We start from the raw sequence: 8,793 nt of genomic DNA on the forward strand, positions 1-8,793 counted from the left end.
GAGATTTGATGGAGCCGCCATTTCGGGATTTTGATCTTATTTTGGGAATGGATTGGTTAGCTAGGCACAAGGCGACGTTGGATTGTCTTTGCAAAGAGGATGGTACTAAGAAGCGTCGAAGATGAGGAGATAATGGTCATAGGGAGCGAAGGATTATTTATCCAATGTTGTTTGGCGTTAAGAGCCGAGAAGTTGATCCGAAAGGTTGTAAGGCGTGCTTGGCCTTTGTAAGTCAAACGAGACTTGAGGAGATAACGGTGGAGTCGTTAGGACTATTAAGGAATTTCGGGATGTATTCCCGGATGAACTTCTGGATTACCCTCAACGAAAAGTCGAGTTTGGAATCGACTTACTACACCGGAACGACTCTGTGTCCATTGAACCTTATCGGATGGCACCAAAGGAGTTGGTAGAATTGAAAGCTCGATTCAAGAGCTGTTGGATAGAGGTTTATAAGACCAAGTGTTTCTCCGTGGGGTGCAAGTCTTCGTTCAGAAGAAGAAAGATGGGACTATCGAATGTGTATTGACTATCGGCGGTTGAATAAGTCGACTATCAAGAACAAGTATCCGTTACCAAGAATCGATGATCTGTTCAACCAATTAAAAGGAGCCTCGGTGTTTTCTAAGATCGACCTTGATTGGATATCATCAATTAAGAGTTAAAGAGGGGATATTTATAAGACGGCGTTCAAGACTCGTCACGGTCATTACGAGTTTCGGTAATGCCATTTGGGTTGACTAATGCACCGCAAAGATTCATGGATTTGATGAATCGGGTATTCCAACCATACTTGGATCGGTTTGTAGTCATTTTATTGATGATATCTTGGTGTATTTGGAAGCGGAAGAGAAGCATGATGAGCATCTTCGTAGTAATCGCAAGTGTTAAGGAGAAGCAACTTTATGCAAAGTTTAGTAAGTGCGAGTTTTGGTGAAGGAAGTTACCTTCTTGGGGCATGTTGTGTCTGCTGAAGGGATCAAGGTGGACCCTCGAAGATTGAAGCAATCTTGGAATGGAAGCCACCAAGTCGATATGAGATTCAAGTTTTACGGGGTTGGCGGGTTATTATCGGAGATTCGTGGAAGGATTTTACGTGTTGGCGACCAGTTAACAAAACTTATAAGGAAGGGAGCACCTTTTGTTTGGACAGATAAGCGCAAGAGGCTTTTGAGAAGTTGAAGAAGGTTTTGACTAAGCGCCGCTTTTGATTCACCGAGTCGGTAAGGATTTCAACGTGTACTGACGATGCGTCACATGTAGGTTTGGCTGCGTGTTGATGCAAGAGGGTAAAGTGGTCGCTATGCTTCACGACGGCTTAAGCCATATGAGGTGAACTACCCTACGCATGACTTGGAATTGGCGGTAATCTTTGCACTTAAGATATGGAGGCATTACGTATGGAGAGAAATGCATCATCTATACGGATCATAAGAGTCTTAAGTACTTGCGACTCAAAAGGAGCTGAATCTTAAGCGTGAAGGTGGATAGAGTTGTTAAAGGACTATGACTGTTCGATTGAGTACCACCTGTAAGGCGAATGTTGTGGTGATGCGCTAAGTCGAAGAAGCGTGGCGAAATTAAAAGCGATGTTTGCTCGTCTAAGTTTGTATGACGACGGAGTTTGTTGGCAGAGTTACAGGTGAGACCGACTTGGGTAGAACAGATTAAGAAGCAACAGTTGAAGGACGAGTCGTTAGTTGCTCGGTTTCAGCAAGTTGAGAAGGGGGAGAATCCTGACTTTGGGTTATATAGTGAGGGAGTTCTTTGTTTTCGAGGAAGAATTTGTATGCCAAAAGACTCCGACTTGAGACTGATGATTTTGAAAGAGGAACATAATGGACCTTGTGCTATGCATCCAGGAGGGAGTAAGTTGTATTGTGACTTGCAAGAGCAATATTGGTGGCCTGGGCTTAAGCGAGAAGTGACCGAATTTGTTGGGAGATGTTTGACATGTCAAACAAGTGAAGGCCGAGCATCAACTACCTTCGGGATTGTTACAGCCGGTAAAGATACCACTTTGGAAGTAGGAAAGGGTAACTATGGACTTTGTAAGTGGGTTGCCGTTGACACCTTCTAAGAAAGATTCGGTTTGGGTGATTGTGGATAGACTCATGAAATCGCTCATTTCATACTGTCCAAACCGATTACTCACTTGAAGTTGGCGGATTGTATGTGGCGGAAATAATACTGGTTGCATGGTGTGCCAAGATCGATAATTTCGAGCGAGACCCAAGGTTTACATCTCGGTTTTGGCGAAGTTGCATGAGGCGTTGGGAACGCGATTGGATTTCAGTACGGCTTTTCACCCTCAGTCGGATGGGCAGTCAGAGAGGGTTATTCGGATTTTAGAGGATATGTTGAGGGGTTGTGCTATTGAGTTTAAAGGCAGCTGGGAGGACCATTTGCCCTTAGTGGAGTTCGCGTATAACAACAGTTATCAAGCAAGTATTCAGATGGCTCCATATGAGGCACTATATGGGCGAAGGTGTCGCTCGCCTACTTGTTGGGCAGAATTGGGGGAAAGGCAAATACTTGGACCAGAGTTGGTAGCAGATACTAAAGACAAGATTAAGGTAATCAGGAAGAGGTTAAAAGAGGCGGCGGATCGACAAAAGTCTTATGCCAATCTGAAGCGTAAGGATATTGAATATGCGGTAGGAGACATGGTCTTTTTGAAAGTTTCGCCTTGGAAGAAGATCTTGAGATTTGGTAAGAAGGGTAAGTTGAGCCCACGGTTTATTGGACCTTATCGAATCATTAAGCGGATAGGGCGGTGGCTTATCAACTAGAGTTACCTCGAAGCGGATCGTATTCACGATGTCTTCCATGTGTCCATGCTAAGGCGATATCGTTCGACCCAACTCATATCGTGCCGCTTGCAAAAATTGAGAATGCAATCGATTTGACCTTTGAAGAGGAACACTGCAAATACTTGATCGTGATGTCAAGGTGTTGAGAAAGAGGTCGATCCGTTGGTGAAGGTACTTTGGAGGAACCATGGCAAGGAAGAAGCTACAGGAGACCAAAGAGGCAATCGTCGTGATACCCTCAACTGTTTGGACGAGTAAATTTCGAGGCCGAAATTTCTTTAAGGAGGGTAGAGTTGTAACATCCCGATTTTCGGGTTTTTGCGATTCGATATTTTAAGTAAATTTCTAAAATTTGGTATGTGATGATGGAATTCATAATTTGGGTATGTAAATGGGCTTATGGAAGGCCCATGAGTTGGCCAAAACCCAAGAGAATTTTTAAATTTTGGACTTAGGAGTTAGGGGTTACGGCTAGGTGCCCTTATATTAAGTTGTGGGTAAAGTGTATCACAAAAAGAGCTTTCAGTAGAGTGGCAAGGGTGACGCCACTAAGCTCCTAAAAAGGTGGCGTGTGGGCATAGAGGAAGACACAGGTTCGATTCTCTGTGTTGGCAAATAAGAGTATTTATTTTTGTGTGCAGGAAGGGTAAGTGTTGGAACTTAAGTGGATTACGTAAGAGGAGAGTTGGATCAAGTCAAATGCATAAATTAAGGAGGGATAAGGGAGAGATTTTAGGGATGTGATAGGGAGATAGAGTTGGCGAATAAGGAGATTGGAGAGGGATTTTCGGTAAAGGGCATTAGGTTAGTAATTTGGCATTAGGGTCTTAGTTGTGCCGATTTCTTCTTTGGTGTGTAGCCTTTTCTCTCTTTTCTTTTCCAGCCGAATCTACCTCCCTCCTATTCATTTTCTTCCTTTTCTTCTTTCAAATCAGCCCACTATTTCCTCCATTCATCATTGTTTCTTTCCTTATCTCTATTTTTGCCGAAGTCCGCAAAAAGTCAAATCGATGAAGATAGGGGGTGCCGATTCTTTGTGACCAGCAACCTTTTTTCTTCCTTTTCAATAGTTGGCGTTCGGTTCCTTTACCTTTTAGACATCCGAATTCATGAGGAGAAAGACTGTGGTAAGTGTTCAAACTCTAAACGATTCCTAGTGTAGCTTTGGCCAAAAGTCAAACTCCAAGTTTAGGAGATGGCGAATATGGGCATAGACTCTATGGGGTCTTCTTTTAATATTTTTGGTTTATTTATTGAAGGAGCAGCAAGGTGTAGTGTCGATTTGGAGTAGCTTGGATCACGGAGTAGCTAGGCCTAGTCATCAATCGCGACAAAGGTAAGGTGCCTAAGGCCATTATGGATGGTGGCGAATGTGTAAGTGTTAATATTGGAAAGTTCTTGATTTGGTTCAATTATTGCGAGCTGATCTATTTAACAATTGATTATAGGAGAAATCGCATAGGAGATCTCGTCAAGGAATATCGCAAATCGTGTGTAATGAACCCTTTCATAGCTTAAAGCGATAAAATGTCGAAAAGTCGAAAAATGTGAAATTCGGCATTTCGAGGACTTGTGAACAATGACGCTCACTAGTTAGTTAGAATCGATGAGACGGTGATTGAGAACGATGGAAAGCGGTAAGAATGTGATTTTGGCATTCTTGGTAAGTTGGGCCTCGAGGGGTCAAGTGGGGCCCATTGGGCTGCGGGCCCATTTGGGTAAAATTGGTAGAAAACGGAAATCGTTATATGGCATGATAAGACCGTTAAAACCGTTATGGAATATAGGCTAAATGGGCCTAGATGACGAAATTGGCTAAGTAGGGCCCATTAGGGTTTTAGGCCCAATAACTCGATTTCGCTAAAATGGGCCGAATCACTTGTTTGCACTAATGGATTGTTAGTAATCGTTAATGAACATGGAAACCCTAATTTTGGTAAAATTATGAGATTACCCTTATACCATGAAAATGACCGTTTTGCCCTAGGTAAAATGACCATTATACCCCTAGGGTTTATGTATGATTTTAATACATGGGATTTTGATAAATATGGTATGTATGAGATGCACATGACATGTATGATATGCACATGATGTAATCATAACGCATTGGGTTGGGTTTTTATATGGATGGAGGAAGTGAAAAAGGGCTTATGCCCTGCTTATCAAAAGGGCTTATGCCCTGCTTATCAAAAGGGCTTATGCCCGATTATAAAAGGGCTTATGCCCTGATTATTGAAAGGGCTTTTGCCCGATTATTAAAAGAGGCTAGGCCTCGGTTATATGATAAAGCACTATGCTTGCCAAATGGAGAGTATGGCGGGGTGGGTCGAGTTAATCCCACATGGTGTGTTGGTTGGTACGGTGGAGAGTAGCGGATGGTGGGTTGAGTAGTCTCCCAAATGGGTTACATTCTTTCATTGAAATTATATGTGATATTGAAATGGGCCTAAGGGCCATACCTGTTTCTGAGAAAGGCTTCGCCCAAGAATATGAAATATGAAAAGGCTTGACCCGGTGTTATGGAATATGAAACATGAAAAGGGCTATGGCCCAAGATATGTTGAGATTGGATTTGGGCTTAGACCCAACAGTCGTTATTGTTTTTGGGCTCGAAAGGGCTTGTTGCACATCGAGTTTCCAAACTCACCCCTTTCCTTAACCTTGCAGTGAGCCTTGATGTGGGGACTTGGGTAGGAGAGGATTGAGTGGCCACGGTGATCATCCTTGGGCTTTTAAATAAGTGTTGGTTTTATTTAATTTCCTTTAATTATTATTTATTTTTGGGTTGTAATAAGGCCAATTTTAACTTTCCTTTTATTTCTTTTGAATTATTTTAATTTTAATAACTTTAAAAATTGGTTAAGAATTATTCAAATGGGCTAGACTTAGGACGTGTTTTCAAAATGATACTTATTTTCAAAATATCTCAACACCACGATTAATCAATTTATCAAAGACGTCCACTTAAACAAATTTAAACTCGATATAACAAAGTGTGGCTATGGTTGTGGGCATGTCTAGGATTGGATCCAATTAAAGAGCTTGGTACTTAGCGGCCTTCATGGCTCACCTCCTCTGTCTCGGATACCTACACTGCTTGACTTCCATACACTTTGTTAACTCAATAAAATGTATGGTTTTAAAACACTAAAACGGAACGTGGGTTTTCAACTCCAATGTGGCACGTCAGATTCGGCCATAACGTCTGGGCCGGGTTTGGGGCGTTACATCTCCATTCCATATCCTTTATGTATATATATTTGTTATAATCTTTAGCTTTTAGTATATAACATGCTTATATGTAACATTATCTATAGTTCCACTATTTACTTATGTGGTCATATCAAAGCTGTCCACTTGAGTCATAGTAACTAAATTATTTATATCTTCAGCTAAAGAATTATAAATTAAGATCCTCTTGATATTTTTTAAACTAGACTAAAATATCTTTCTACCATAAAAATTTCAAAATTTATAATTTAGCCAATAAGTACAGTAAAATCTTCAAATTTTTCCTTGTTCTTCTGTTTGACAACTTTGACCTTTCTTTACTAAATATTAATTATCACTTAGTACGGGATTTGGATGACGTTTCCATTTGTTTCTCTTGAAAATAGAATCATTAAGAATTTAAACATATAAGTTTAAACCTCTAATTATTTTTTTACAATTTTTTATGGTTTTCCAAAGTCAGAATAGGGACCCTAAATCAATCTGACATTGTTTCATAAAATTCATATATATCATAATATGAAATTCTTTTGCTTACACCATTTCTTCCATGTAAAACTAGACTCATGATAAACAGTAATTTATACATGTTTTTATCTCATGCTTAGCACATTTATGGATGATTTCTCCTTAGATTTGGTGAATTCGATGCTCTTAATACTTTAATTTCATATTTTATACTTAGGTGAGCATAGGAGAGTAAAAAGAGCAAGAAACAGGCTGAAAATAGTGAAAATGGACCCACATGGAAAATCAACACGGCCTAGACTTCCTCACACGGGCGTGTCACACAGTCGTGTCCCTTTGACAGGATCGAAGCACGACTTACACTGGTAGACTACACGCCCTGTCTATTCAACAACCTTGACCACTGGCTGGAGTAATCGAACACGGGCGTGTCTCTACAGATCCCGAGTATAACCCTATTCGGAAAATGCTAATTTTGAGGGCTCTTAGGCATTCTAAAGCCTATTTAAACACCGAAAGAGGCACTTAGGAAGGGAGACGCTGAGTAGGAACCAATGAATTACTCAAGGAAAGTCGATTGATCCATCTCAGAAGCCGGATTCATCATCAAGACTGAAGATCTCCCTTCAAGTTCCTTCAAGAGTTTTGGGTTTTCTTATGATTTGTTATCTTTACGCTTTTGAGATGTTTTCGTCTATAATCATGAACTAAACCCCTAAATACCAAAGGGGAATGAAACCTAAGACGGGTCTTGTTATTATTATCTAAATTGTATGATAAATATTTGACTTGTTCTTAATTATGTGTTCTTAATTCTTGTTTTAATATTCCAAGATATTGATTTGACTTAACGCTCTTATTTAGAAGAAGAGTAGACCCTGTCTAAGAGTAAATTTGTCATAATTAAGTGGAGTTGATTGTACGCCTAGAGATAGGGTGATAAGATTTTGCCAGATTAGGGTGAAAACTAATAAGGGGATCCATAGATTGAGTTAATGCAACACTAAGTCTTAATTAGAAAGAGATTTCAATTAATCAACCTAGGGTTAGACGTTATTAGTCTCGAGAGAGATAATAGTATAACTTAGGGATTTCTACGGATCAAGTCAAATGAATAAATCGTCTGATTCAGAGTCAAATAACAAGTGAAGTCTAGGTGGATTTTTCCTTGGGTATTGTCTTAATCAATCGAATTTTCCCAAAAGCTTTTCCCCAATTTCTCTCTGTGCATTCTTAGTTTAGTAATTAGTTTAGATAACCAAACCTTTTAATTTTTAGGGTAGATAATAAAAAGGAAGTAAATACTAGTACTTGTGGTTCCTTTGGGTTGATAATTCGGTCTTGCTGATCTATACTACTGTTCGATAGGTACACTTGCCTTCGTCGTGATAATAGTTAGTTTCAAGAATGATTAATTATAAATATTTAAAACCTGTCGCGAATATCACGTACCAAGTTTTTGGTGCCATTGTCGGGGAACTAGGATATTATGAACACTCGATATTTATTACTTTAGCCATTTTACTTTTATTGAAATTTAAATTTTTATTTTCTTTTCAAATTCTTCATTTATTCTCTTCTGACAGGTTTTTCTAGTTTATGACCAGAAGAAACCCATTAGCACCATTACTTTTTGACAGTGAGATCGATCGCATAGTTTGCAGAAACCGAAGAGAAATAAGGCGAAGCTTACGATACACAGAGGAAGAGCAAGAGGACAATACTTCCACCACAACTGAGGAAATGGTTGAAAACCAAGAAATTTTGCTACCTCCTGCGATTGCTGTTAATCAGAATCCTGCTCCGCATACTACGTATGATTATGCTAAACATTCTTTAACAGGAACTGAATCGAGCATAGTTAAGCCTGCTGTTGTTGCCAATAATTTTGAACTGAAACCTAACACCTTTCAAATGATCCAACAGTTTGTTCAGTTTGATAGTTTGCAGGACGAGGATCCCAACGCTCACTTGGCAAATTTCTTAGAATTTTGCGACACTTTTAAAATCAATAGCATTTCTGATGACGCCATTCCCTTCAGTTGTTTTCTTTTTCATTGAGGAATAAGGCTAAACAATGGTTAAACTCGTTACCACGAGGGTCAATCACTACTTGGGAACAAATGACTGAAAAGTTTTTGTTAAAATATTTTCCACCAGCTAAAACGGCTAAATTATGTAATGATATCTCTTCTTTTGTGCAGATGGATTTAGAAACACTTTACGATGCATGGGAGAGATACAATGACCTCCTAAGAAGATGCCCTCACCATGGGTT

General features: G+C 39.7%; 1 non-coding gene across 1 annotated transcript; it reads right to left on the bottom strand.

The window, feature by feature from the left end:
- Positions 1 to 8,686: 8,686 nt before the first annotated feature.
- Positions 8,687 to 8,793, bottom strand: LOC128281175 (small nucleolar RNA R71). Its single transcript, XR_008271387.1, has one exon. It is a non-coding gene; the product is annotated as a small nucleolar RNA R71 (small nucleolar RNA).

This window comes from Gossypium arboreum, chromosome 9, assembly GCF_025698485.1.
Source record: "Gossypium arboreum isolate Shixiya-1 chromosome 9, ASM2569848v2, whole genome shotgun sequence".
Classification (NCBI taxonomy): domain Eukaryota; kingdom Viridiplantae; phylum Streptophyta; class Magnoliopsida; order Malvales; family Malvaceae; genus Gossypium; species Gossypium arboreum.